Consider the following 13925-nt stretch of genomic DNA (forward strand, 5'->3'; position numbering starts at 1 on the left):
CTCTTATACCTAAATATCAAGGCTGCCGCTGTTCTCGGTCTCCACAGCTTAATCCTTTGATAAAGCCGTCTTACGTAACAGACCTCTCATTATTAGAAGGGCTTTGCAATAAGAGGTCGGTTTCACTTTAGACAGTTGTTTACTTGATTTTAATGTAATTTCTTAATTTATTTAATAACCCTTGAAATGAAAATAGGCAACGAGTGCAGCAAAAGTAAAAATAATATATATAGCATATTTTGGAGTAGTTATTTTCTCTATTTAACTAACCATAAACTTCACCTGATTGTCTGCTCAATACACGGTTGAATTTCTTTAGAAAACCAAGTTTCGTTGTAACTCTCTTAGTAAAGTAAAATCGTAAACTAAATGACGTACTAAAACCGTGTGATAAGTCATGAAATGGTATAAAAAGTCATTAAATAGTTTTAAAGTCTTTATTAATGAACATTGCCGCTTCATTCTGAAATCATTCTTACTTCCACTACCAATTCCTTTATAATTGCAATGCTGGAATATATGTATAATTCAATCTGTCTCTATGGTTCCTTGCTATTATTCTACACGTTCAAAATTATATCCTCTCAAGGCCTAGTTTTATTTAATAACCATGAAAATTATAAAATGGAGGTATACAAGCTATATTTAGATTTAGAGACAAACCATTAAATCTTTCCAAGTGTAATTATATGAAGTTGCGGGGCGGCTGAAAGTTTTAAAATTGTTTTTCTCACGCAGGACGGATACAAATGGTGGAGATGTCACATTGTTGTATATTTATATCTTCGAAAGTCATGGCCAAGCTGAGAAATTCGATTTAGCGATTTTGTTTAGTCTCAAAACAAGTATATACACTAAATGAAAAAATTAACTATGTGTCGTTCTTCACAAAAAAAAAATTTTTTGAGTTTTTGTAGTGTAGGATGTAAACACTTTTTGTGTATAATTGACGTTTTTAAAATTTGATTAAGTCTAAAATAATGTATAATCGATATAACGATCCTAATTGTATTTTTAGGAAAAATACCTTTGCAGTTATTATAGTTTTTACAGTTTATTTTTTAGATAATTATTTATTTCCACTGCACTGTTGCGAAACAATATTTAACATTCTTCTTCAAAGTTATCACTTATTACTTATGACTTTATTTATCTTATTTATGTGTCAGGTCAAGTGTATCAGTTCCCTTGTGTACGTCATCTCCAATTCGTCATGTCATCGAAATGTTATAATTCCCCCTTCGCAGTGGAATCGGAAAGCTATTTACAAAGGAACAGGGACACGTGAGGGGACGTCTTTCAGATGAAGGAAAAATATCGACTGGGGACATTCAAGTGACTCCTTGCTTATAAATTAAGCTTGGACTTATTTTTAGAAGTGAATAAAGATTTACTATACGCCATAGAAATTATCTACTTCGTTATTAATTTTATTATTTGAAATGTTTATAACTGTATAGAGTTTGTTTTTATATTTATTATTTTATGAATACACTAGTGTTATTACAACATTTTTAACTTACTAATATTATAAATGGGAATGTTTAGATGGATGGATGTTTGAAGGTATCACAGGAACGGCTAAATGGATCTTAAGGAATTATTATTATTTTTTATTTAGTACAGATGTAAATCATGTTCGTGGAATTCTGAGTCCAAAATCTCTGTATAAAACATATCTCGTCCCTATCATTATCTTTGACAACACAGAAATACAAATATGTTTTAAACGGAGATTATCGACTCAGAAATTCACGGTTAGTCATGTAACAGATCTCTATTATATGCTTTTTAATTTAATTTCACACAATCAGGGTGTAAGTTTGGTATGACTCTTCACTTAACTAAGTCGAGACGCATGAAAGGGTAATATTAATCGGTCTTGATACTTAGATATGATTAGAAAATTGATACAAAAATTAAAACGATACACGGGTAGACATACAATGCGTTTTGTTATCAACATTTACGATACAATAACGCGCAGTCGACAGGTCTAGCTAAGCTAGCTAATAGCCGATTGACCGCCTGCGCCGATATAGATAATGTGAGTTACGAATTCGGACCCGAAGGGTAGCCCTAACGTTACAAAGCCAATACATTTATTGGAACAATACAAATGTGTATACGTGCAATAGGGCATGTTTTTTCTAGTTTTTCCTTATTCCATTTTTATTTGTCTTTACTATTTTTGATGCTTAAATAAGATTTAGCCTGGAGATTTAATGCAGGTTTAATTTAATTAAGAGCCACGTGGTCCTCAGAGGCATTAATTAAATTTTATTTGTTGTTTTTGTAAAAGTTTCAATATTTACGCGTAAGCTGAACGATTTCTGATTTAATTTTTCCTATTTAATGTATATATACCAATATGTTCAAGTATAAAAATAAACTGTTTTTTTGGCTCACCCCTTTTATTTATTTTTTGTACCAAAAAAAATTAAAAGTAAACGGTGATGGTATCTTGGTAATTAGTTTGAACGAAAAACCTGGTATTTTATTTTAATTAAAAACAAAATGCTATGGAACGAGGAACCTAACCGTCAGTTAAGTTTGACAAAATTATTTAACCACGTATACACTCTATTATCGACCTTATTGGTATAGGATAAGATTTACGTTGATTTTAATATAATTTTGCACGCATAAGGTTGGGGCGGCGATGTTTACTCACGCACCACGATCGATCGAGTAAAGCCTCCGCGTGAAAATTGCAACCGCTCGCGAAACGCTTGTACTTTTGTTATTCAAATTTTCAAGACATCTATTTGTTATATAAATTCAAAATGGCTAATGTAAAATATTAAATTATTGTCTTATGGGCCATGAATACTTTATTCCAATATTTTTTTTTAAGTTAGCTATAGGTTGGTAAAATTAGTTGCTATATTATATTTATTCGCTAGATTATTTATTTATGTATCATTTCCTAATGGAACTTTAATTAAAAAGTAAAAAGGAATATGAATCTAAAAGTGGAAAAATACTACAATTCCAGGAAACGTGTTTCAGATATTTTCAGTGAGGTGCGATATAACTCACGGCGCGCGCTTTCCTGGCAATTTAAATCTCCCCTATAGAATTTCACTCTACTTTCCTTAACCTTACTTTGCTTTCTTTTGAGATGCTGTTTCCTCTATTTGTTCTTGCATAATCTATTCGACGAATTTCGTTTGTATTTTGTTTTTAAATCGTCATTAGAATTGTGCAGCTGTAGATTTATACAATTTTAAAACACAAATATCTTATCTTTTTACAATATAGATGGCACGAATTGTAGTAAAACAGTGAAGTAATAATGGACGTGCAAAGTGGACTTGTTTGATTGTGTTCAACGTAATGTCATGGCAAGAAAATACATGGAGCGAAGATTTTCAAAACCGCATCGCACTACAATACCGTCCAGTTTCAAGGTGCCGGAGCCGTATGAATTTTATAACAAAGCAACCCCATTCGTACAACGTACTTTACTTTTTGTTGCTGACGAAAACTCTGGACCGAAGGCGAGCGGCAGTGGCGCAATTGAAAACTCGATTGATATTCCGGACACTGTACCAGAGGAAACTGGCATTTCGAAATCGAGCGACGAACAAGAAAAATCGCCGAAGAAAAGTTCATTTTTCTTTTCCCCGTCGAAAAGTTGCAAGATTCATGGCCGAAGCTTTTTTAGGCTTCAGACGAGCCCCAAGAAGTCGAAAGCCGAGGCAACGGGGGATGCCGTGGCACGGGCGACTGGGCCCGGAGCGCCCGCGGGGAACGGAGGGCTAATCAGCTACGCGCCCGGTTGGTCCCTCAAGGGTGAACACCTTATGAAATGGCAGGCTTCGGGAAAAACTACTCTAGAGGTGATGTAACGATTTTTTCTTTTTTTACATTCATTGTTTATATATATGTACCTACGTAGTAAAAAAGTTATGAAATAAGAATAACATGTTACTGCCTAATTCTGTCTTTATCTTGTCATTTATACTCTAAGACATGTTGAGCAAAAAATATTAATAAACTGCTAAAAAATGATAACTATCTTACACAAGTAATTGTAGAAGAATTGAGTAAATGTAGATGAAAAACTCTGTAATCTTATTAATTTTTAATTATGTTTACTTAAAATATATTTTCTTGATCGCGATATTCGTTATTCTTGTTTGTTTCGTTCATATGTATGTATTACAATTGTAAAAACTCCACGTTAAGTTATCGCTGTGGAGTTAAAAGTTTAACTTGTACTTTCGCTCACCGCACAGAACTTCACAACAACTGTGAACGAAACAACGTCGAAAGTTAAAAATTGTACATGCAAATCCAAGGAGGGCAAGTAGGGTGAAAGGTGGGTGTTTTTAAAAAGAGAAAATGAAAATTTCAATTTAGACGCGCCTTGAGGTATCTACTGAGATTTATAATCGAGCGGAAAAGCTTCGCGAATCAAATTTAGCTAAATATAGCTATTTATGTTCCTTATGTTTAATGTCGACAGTCAATATTTTAAAGGCTTTCGTTTAAGTAATGAAGACCAGTGGGAATTTTTAGTCTAAATTAACGGAAGAACGGAACGGAAGTCAATCTTACTTAAGTCGATCTTTAGTCTACTAGAATATTATACAGTATAAGATATGTATACTTGTATTATTGTTTGTTATGATAACAAAAGTTTTGGATTTTCCGATTAAACGCCGGACACCGACAAAATTTATTGCTGAAGTTCATAAATTATTTCTGGTTTTGTAAATAGGTACACTCTCTAGAAATATCATGACACGAATAAATAGTAAATACAAAAGCAAGTAACAAATCGGTCGATAAGTAATAATATCCATCCCCACAGTAGACGTTACAATATTCTTTCCGACATTTCGGTCACAATAATTTAGCAAGCATTACCCGCATCGGCGCCCTCGCTTCTTGCTTAGGGTTGCCAACTTCGAAACTTAGATCCGAACACTGGACAAAAAAACGACAACAAGTGACTAGTCTGAGTCAACAAGCCCACACTTGAAATCTTCACGTCTATCCTAGATTCATACGACGAAGAATAAAAAGGGATTTCGTAATTTACTTTGCAGCGATCACTCTGATTGAACATGCACTATATAATCCCGCAGTAATCAGGTCAAACGTGTAGAGGTGACAACCCTACATTTGTGCCGCGTGAAACGGAAAAACGAGTCGAGATTATGGATGCTGATAGGCTTTTATATAAGCGTAATGGTGTATCTAATTTCTGTCATTGCTACTTGAATTTCGATGATTGTATTTTCTATAGAAAGGATTGAAGATATCATCGTCATATGGTGCGGGTTTATACACATTCCCATTTGAAACTTGACGTGTTTTTATTACATTTATCCCATGAATAATCTGTGTTAACGAAAGGCAAAAAAAAAGAAATTTAAAATTTTGTCTCTTCGTGTTATTTTTCATGAAATTTATTTGAAATTAACGCTTATATTTATTTACTTTCCACGCGGGTAATTTCAATCTGTTCACTAAACATACCCCCATAGGTCGGCAAAAGCTTCATTAGGGCCTTTCCACACCGGCGCAACGGCATCGCCCCGGGTATCTTTGAATATGCATGAGCAATACCGTGTATGTGACGTCTGCCATGAGCCAGCTCAGGTAAATATTGCCATATCTGTTCAGCCTGTAGGTTAATAGGGTGTTTTATGTAAATTAGAGGGTTATTTTCGAGTTAATTGGTCTCATAGCCTTGGGGAAAATTAAGTTTATTCGAACCGTGATATGATGTTTTCATCTATTCTACTAATTTTGGTCGACTACAATTTTTTAATTTTTTATTAAAATACATTAACGCATTATTTGAAATTTACAAATGTTTATTGTAACCATTCCAATTAAGCATTACCCTTGTACTATGATATAGTACACGACAATAGTCGAATTGCGGGATTTTAACCCACGACCACGTAATCGGATGTTCGTACCTTAAACATTCGGCTGTTGGCGCTTCAACAACCTCTCCGTGTATCCAACTGTAGTAATTACATTTGAGAATAAACAAATGTTTGAATTTACCCTTTCCTTTTAAACACAGAGGAGTGCAAAAAGAAATAATATTTATCGTTGCCTTTATCTCTATTCTCTATTTACATTCCGTTATTGTTTACATTTGCAGAAAGTGCATTAGTGATGCACCCTTGTGTATAAGGACGTTCGTCTTTGTTTTATAATGCACGAAATCATTTACACAAAGTGCAATAAACAAATTATATATGTGAATTGAGATTTACTACCTATCAAGTATTCCCAGAAGAATAGAATACTGTATGCTTTTATTACTTGTGAAAAATTACTACTACTACTACTAAGTAATAACTTATAAGTATTATGGAAATACATAGGACAAGTTGAATAAGTTGAGAGAACATTTGTGATTTCTGGTCGTTAATTTATTAAAATATATGTATTATAATATATATGAAAATATAATTTTGTGTGAAAATTGGAAGCTCATTTTCTATCATATTCTTTAAATTATTTCGTAAAATGTAGGTCTAGATAAGATTTAGTTTCTGATCCATTTTTATACTTTTTTTTAATTACAAATTGATTTCCATTGATCTTGTGAAATTTGAATTTGTTCCGCTGAGCTGAATTTCAGAGAAGCCTCTTGTAACATCATTAAAATATTTTTTTGGGCTATAATGATAACGAGCAATATTGCCTTTGCGAGAGAAAAAATAATTGCAGTAACTCGGAAGTCATGGATACTGTCAATTCTAGTGAACCATTTTCAATGGATATCTTGTGAGGGTCGTGTAATCAGTATTGACTGGGTCGTCCAAAAATGGCGGCCGTCCCTCCCGGCTGAATATTTCAGAGGGACTTATTAGCCGCCTAATTATACAAAGGAAGTAGTTAGGGGGTGCAAGACGGCGTTCACCCTAGAACAATCTGTTAGTGACAGTATTGGGGTGTAAGACAACGTAAGAGGTGCTGGTTTGATGTGGGTGTGGTTAAAGATGCGAATAAATTGAAAATTGAAGTTGTGGCTTTTAATGTGGCTTATATAAAGATGTGTTTTATTCCGCAGTTCTCAACTTTATTTGATCCCTTATAGAAACGTAAAGAACTAAACTAGATTAATCGTGTACAAGTAATAAATAGTAATTTATATAATTAATATAACTACTCTGTAACGATACGAAAGTTACAATAGTCCATCTCCCCTTGATTTACACCTATGTATTGTTAGGTGTAAGATTACCCGAGATTTAAAAATCAATTTGACCTTGAGAATTAACATTAGCGTCGTCAAGACGGCACACAGTATTTTCAGAACCCTTGAGAAATAAGACACTATTACACATTTACCTCTATACAATCTCATTTTATAGACGGAGACTAGGTATTATTCAAAAACATTGACTTAAAGGAAATAGATCGCAAACCTATTCCTTATCTGTAATTTAGCCTTGCATTGTTGTCTCATGGATCTTAGTATTCAGGTCTGGAGAAGTGTTAATACCATCATGATTGAAATACTAACACGGTTCAGTAAAACATATTTAAAATAGACGCAAACCATCAAAGCCACCAAAGGCTTGGAAATTTTCTGATTAAAGATCACAACCATTCATTCTTTGAGGTCAGGGGTGCGGAACATTCTGTGTTTATGATTTCTTTGAACAGTTTTGTTAAAGCCAGTCTGAGATTAAAGATTTTTCGTATTTTTATACGCTAAGACTATTTCATCTTCTTCTTGAAGTACCTCTCTGATTATTGAAGGTTGGTGATCACTTTATCATAATTTTCTCTATCTTTGGCAAAACCGAAATCCTATTTGTTAATTATTAATTTTATATGTACGTGTTAATTACAAAAAAAAATCATACATTAAATTTTTCAGTTCCTTTCACAGTATTTGGCTTACTGCTGGCCAATTTATAAGATTTACAACATCTGGCTAGAAGTGTGAACTCTATTGTTTTGATCGTGTTCGCCTGCGATCACGTTTTGGAATTTAAATGCGTTCGTCCATTGACTATTTCCCATGTTCTCACTTGACTGTCAATTTGTTTCTTTTTAACCTGTGGTTATTTGTATATGCACATTGATATTGACAATATAAAAGTAATCTAAAGCTTGAAAATCATTCAATCTGTTTGAAATATACGATTTATTAAGAAAAAAATCTTTTTTTTTTGCATAACCGTAATTTACAGCAGTATAAGATCTGCTATATTATATTTAAAATATGTCATGTAAAAAATCATACCAAACGAAGAACTCCAATCGATTTTATTAAACATACATTAGTATCATTCGTATTCAAATCAATGCAAATAAACAAACAAAACAAATCTCGATCTATGCACTCTGATCAAACATCCATTTAGTATGCAACGAGAGCCTGTTTGATGAGTGCAAAAATCGTGTGACGTCACGGGACCTGTCATACGAGACTGAATAAATTGCATACGACATGTTCGTTGCGGACAGGTGGTCTTGTGCGGGACTAAAATGCATCGGTATGTCGGAACGGACATTTTAATATGCGGTGCATTGACGTGTTTAATTTGGGTTCTTTAGACTGTGATTGCTTTCGTAAGGTTTATGATACCCGCTTATTTTTTTTTTTTTGTTTTTTGTCTTGATTTCATTTGACAAAGATTTTTAGTACTTTTTAAATTTATGATGTTTATCATTCTGGATCGAAAGGGTTCAGTGTGCTGACTAGTTTATGGATGACATGTTATGGTCTTACAGAAACATTTCCTTAAAAGAAACACCACAATAAGAATTAATAACAAAGATTAATTTAAATAACATTAATAAAAGTCCTTTTTACATACCATTAGTTACTTCGGATTAAATTTGAACTTTGCTATAAGCGCAGTGCAAGGCAAACAACAGACCAATTAAATTCTGTCGAATTCATCGTTAACTGGATACGATATTCAGCACAGTTGCTGAAACAAATAAAGCCTCTTTGCTCGACTATCGCCGGAGCTCACTGGAAATAGGTTTCACTGGCTTTTTCGCTCTAACGGATCGTGAGTGCTTAATGCATGAGGCCGATGCGATATGAAAAACGTTGTCTTTCCCCAAACCATTTATGAAGGGTTCCAGCGAAAATCCCGCTGTTATTCTTGCATTACCGCTAGCAAAATGAACGCACACGTATATTTTTTGTGTATTTTTTTTCTCCTTTGTGCGAACCGTGAATAGAATGAACAAAATGGACAATGATTTTTTTTTTTCAAATCGCCTTTTCTTAATACATATGGTTTCGAAACCCCTTTTTATGGTTAAAAGGTTAATTTAGTTTAGTGTATTGAAAGTTTCAACTAGTTGAATAACTTCTTTACACCTCTAAAATGCTAGACAATTTTTTTTGTAATTTTTAGAATTTTCCTTTCTTGAATTCGCAGAATTATTCACTAGCTAAATAGTCCTTGAGCTTATTGTGTGCTAAATTGCATTCACTTTGACAATACAAAATATTCTAGGTATTGGACATATCGAATTAGTGTTAATAATATTTTATTGGTAGTTAAACATAAAACGTACAATCATTGAGATGTGATACAGATTGTTTAGTTGATTAGTATAGAACATATGGCGGATATCGTGTTTCGCGACATTTGGTCCACTAACCCGACGTGTCAATTAAGAAGCGTCGCTTCGTACGCGTTCATTTAGATTTATTCCAACTGGTAACACAATTATTGTTAACAACCGCAGCCTAGCGCATTGTCAGCTATTGGTTTAAGACAACAAGAATGTCCTTAACGATAGTCCATGATTCCAATCGCAGTATTTATTTGAATTCTTTCTAGTCTAATATGACTAAGTTATGTCACTATATACGAGTAGTTTGTGATTTCTGGATGTCTTCCCTATTTGTAAACACTAGGGTTTATAAAAACGCAGTTCACTTTATATAATAGTTGTTGCTTCTTATCTACTACTCGAAATAAAGCTTTTTCAACTCTTTACTGATGTGAATTTAGAGTTGGTAGAACATTAGATGTAAATAAAACTATCTGACTGTGTTTCTAAATGTAAGTCTTTAAAGAAACAAGATGTTGTTCCTATGCTAAGCGGATCGAAGTATCCAACATATGAACGATGCTATTATGTACGTACACATGTTGTGTACGTAGCACGGGGCTACGCTCGCGATGAGTATTTACCGTTCAAACAGAAGATTTTTTTGTATAGTAACGCGTACCGTGTAAGTTTAACTTAAATTAATTGATCGGTAAACTATCGAATCAAAAACATGCTTTCAATAGAAGCCGTTTCATTTAGTATTCGTGGTGTATTTATTTGCAGTTAGATTTTTAGATTTGATTTTAAACAAATTCACAATCATCCTATCTTTTTTTGTAAGGGAAAGAAAAAAGATAAGAAAAGGCGAAAGAAACTGATGTTAAAAGTTGTTCTATAGTTTTATAAAACATGAGCCCAAAGATTCTTGCTTCCTATGTTTCATTTACATTTTATAATTTTTAAAGTATCCGCATTGTTTTTTTGCTTATGCTTCAGACTTAAGTTGCCTGCAATATTAAAATGAGTTGAGCGTCAAACGGCATATTGTTGCTAGAGCGAATTAATCGAAGCGAGAGAAAAAACCAACGGCGAGGAAGTTTTAGCCCTTTGTCCTATTCCTAATACAAATATACTTTTATGTACCTCTCTAGCCTCAACTTTTTTCATAACCACGGCTTTGTAACGTCGTCAGGCTTTGTTCGAAAGACTAAGTTATCAACTACATTCGTTGTTGGACGTTATTATACGTAGGTACTAATGAAAACAATCTATTCAAGTTCCGGATGGAGGCGTTTGCTATTAAGATGAACGCTCTACGAAAAGCGTTACCTTTTTTTATTAGAATCTCAAGGTAACAGAAAAACAGTTTGTGTGTTACCTTTGTGTGATCGTATTTTATTGTTATCGTTTTTAGTAACAATGAAAAGGCGTTATTTAATGTAAAAGTCAACATAAACAATCTCTTTGAAGCTAATTATTTTTTTTCGTAGGTACTGCTGATAAAAATAATAGATCTAAGTGATACTTTCATATTACTTTCATTGGATTTTAACGAGTTCTGAATATTAAAACGCTATTTCAAATGGAATTCATTATAAAATTTGCTATGTAGACAATATACGTAAATATAAAACTGTAAGATACTCAAAAATGAGCTTGTCAATGCACAAAGGCATTTTCAGCAACTCATTAGTTAATTCGTTTTGGAGCGATGGCACACGTATGCCAGGCAGTATGTTTGTATTCGTCACGAGACTTATTAACGGTTCATTAAATTTTGCGTTCGTTTAATTGGCTTACCGTTCCATTCCGTGCTTTGAATCTGAAGCGCCGTCAATTTTTATCTTCAAACGAATTCGCTGTTGCAATTTTCGGCACGTCCATTTTTATTGTATTTAAAACTAATCCTATATATGAATTTAATATTAGTGAATACAATACACTGAAGTGATTATTATGGATATGTTGTATCCATATTAAAAAAAAATATTTGTTTATTTATGAAGGCTAAACTCGGAAGGAATTGTTTTTATGAGGTCATTTGTCATTGGAAATCTACATTATGTAGAAGTAACATAAGCTATGGGTTAATCTTTAATATAGCCCAAGGTTTCTTATAATATTAATTGTTTCATCTTGTGTGAGTTCGTCATTTACATAATTGATTGTTATTTTATAGCCAATTGACGACGTCTAGACAGAATTAATTTATAAGTAAAGTCAGACATCTAACAATTAAGCGATTAACACGAACCCGTAACTTTTAATAACAATACAGATATTTTTCTTACATATTCAAGCGCTTATAATTTCGCTTATTAGTTTAAATTCCAATAAAATTGCATTATTCAACCGGAAACAAGGTAACAAAAAATAAATATAAGTTTATCTCTGGTATAGTCTCAAGGAAGGATAGAAAGATGTAGATGGAAGTCGATTGATATTTAAAATGTCACTATGGGCCTTAAATTTTTCGTTAATCCGGAAAAATAAATATCCATGACATAAACAAATAAACTATAAGACTAAACCGTAAATATTAAACAGTTTTCCAAAATATTTGTGTCACAAAATATAACAGACTCATCAAAATAAACACCCTCGTGTCATAAATTTTCGTATTCTATTTTAATTAAACGCGTTTCCTTCAAGCGCGCGTGTTCCCGCCTCTCCATTTGCCCGAATAATTGTTGCCAGCACCGAATTATTTTGATTTATTGCTTTGTGATTGCTGCAACTCGATTATCTTCGCTCCTGCGTGGACCTTAAATTGAATGAAATGAAAAATAAATTAAGAACAACGTTTGTAAAGTGGAGCGATCGAACTTGAGCGCTTGTCACTCTATTGACGATGAACTTGTTAAATAACTTGGTCTGGTAATTCAATAAGAAACATGTGACTTGCAGCTTTTTTATAGTAGTAGAAGGAAAATGACTAATCGATTATCACGTCTTAGATATAGAGTGAGATTCTACTAGAGACCTCTAGACTCTAGTAAAGGCATAGTTTTAGTATCACTTTCCTGTCCAATTTCATTTTCTCGTATCATCTGCTACATTGTGGTATAACCTGGATTGGTATTTCAAGTATCCGATTGCTATACTATTAATCATTCTAACATTAACGAAGATTTTAATTTTACGACTACGCAAATAACGCCCTAAACACTATTTCGGAATAATTGCAAACGTTAGTTGCACAACGTTGTAGTAATAGGCGAGAGTACGTTTTGCTAAATTTACTTTGCGTTTAATTTAGCCGCTAGGAGAGGTTAGTGAGTCAGTTTGTGAGTCATCGCTCCCAAACTTCCCACAGAGTACGTCTAGTATATTCACAGGGAAGATCGATCGTACGATACAGGTTTCTCGCAGACAACATGAATAATCTCTTCAAAGAGAGGATCAGAATTCCAGACGATGTGTGACTCAGTTGTTTTTTTCGCGTCTGTACGGTTATTACTTTTTATTACAAGAGTTTTTAATGTGTAGTAAATTTTTATGTTTTTTATTGTTTTAGCATGAATGAACGTTTGTTGACGACTTTTCTATTTTTCTAAGACAAGTTTTAGATAGAAATCTATGTAAATAGAAAGCAAATATTGGAAATATGTACATATTTTGATAGATTAAAATACTTACCTTATCTACATTCTTCTCATTCCATTTTAAGTAGATATAAGCAAAAAAAATTGTTTATTCGTAAAAATGTATTTTCAATTTACGTTCGAATTATGGGATTTAGCTGTACTGTGTCCTTATTCGGATGTTATTGACTTATTCATCGAGTAGTAAAGTGATTAATAATAAATATTAGTTTTGTTTAAGTTAGAGCTATTGCGCTAACTTTGATATTTTCAAACATTTTGTATCGCAAAATAAGTAATTAAGTATTTCTATAAAAGGAAAATTATACAAAATTACATTCATGAATACAGAGATCCATTTTTACTTCATGATTTTAAATATAATAATTGAATTAAATATTTACAAAACAATAGAAACATTGCCAGACTTCATAACCTCAATTTTTTCTCGAAACAAGAAAATATGGACTTACACCACATTCAAATTAAACGGTCCATATCTACGATTGCTGAAATCGCTTTGACAGCTCTATATACATGCAACAAAAGACAAGGAGAAATCATTTTTAAATTGCACATTAACTACAAACACATCACTTACAACTTTTACTTTAATGTTTAACATATGTACATTATAAATCGATGAAGCCACTTACACAACACTCTACATATTAATCGGCAATAAAATTTTATAGAACAATGTAATTAGAAAAGTCTGCGTACGATCATTAAAAAAGTACAAGCTCAATGTACAAACATATCGTAGTTATAAACCCAGTTAGTATATCGTGACCAGCTTCAATCGCAACACGACTGTCGACTGGA

Source organism: Papilio machaon, chromosome 3 (genome assembly GCF_912999745.1).
Source record: "Papilio machaon chromosome 3, ilPapMach1.1, whole genome shotgun sequence".
In the NCBI taxonomy this organism is placed as follows: domain Eukaryota; kingdom Metazoa; phylum Arthropoda; class Insecta; order Lepidoptera; family Papilionidae; genus Papilio; species Papilio machaon.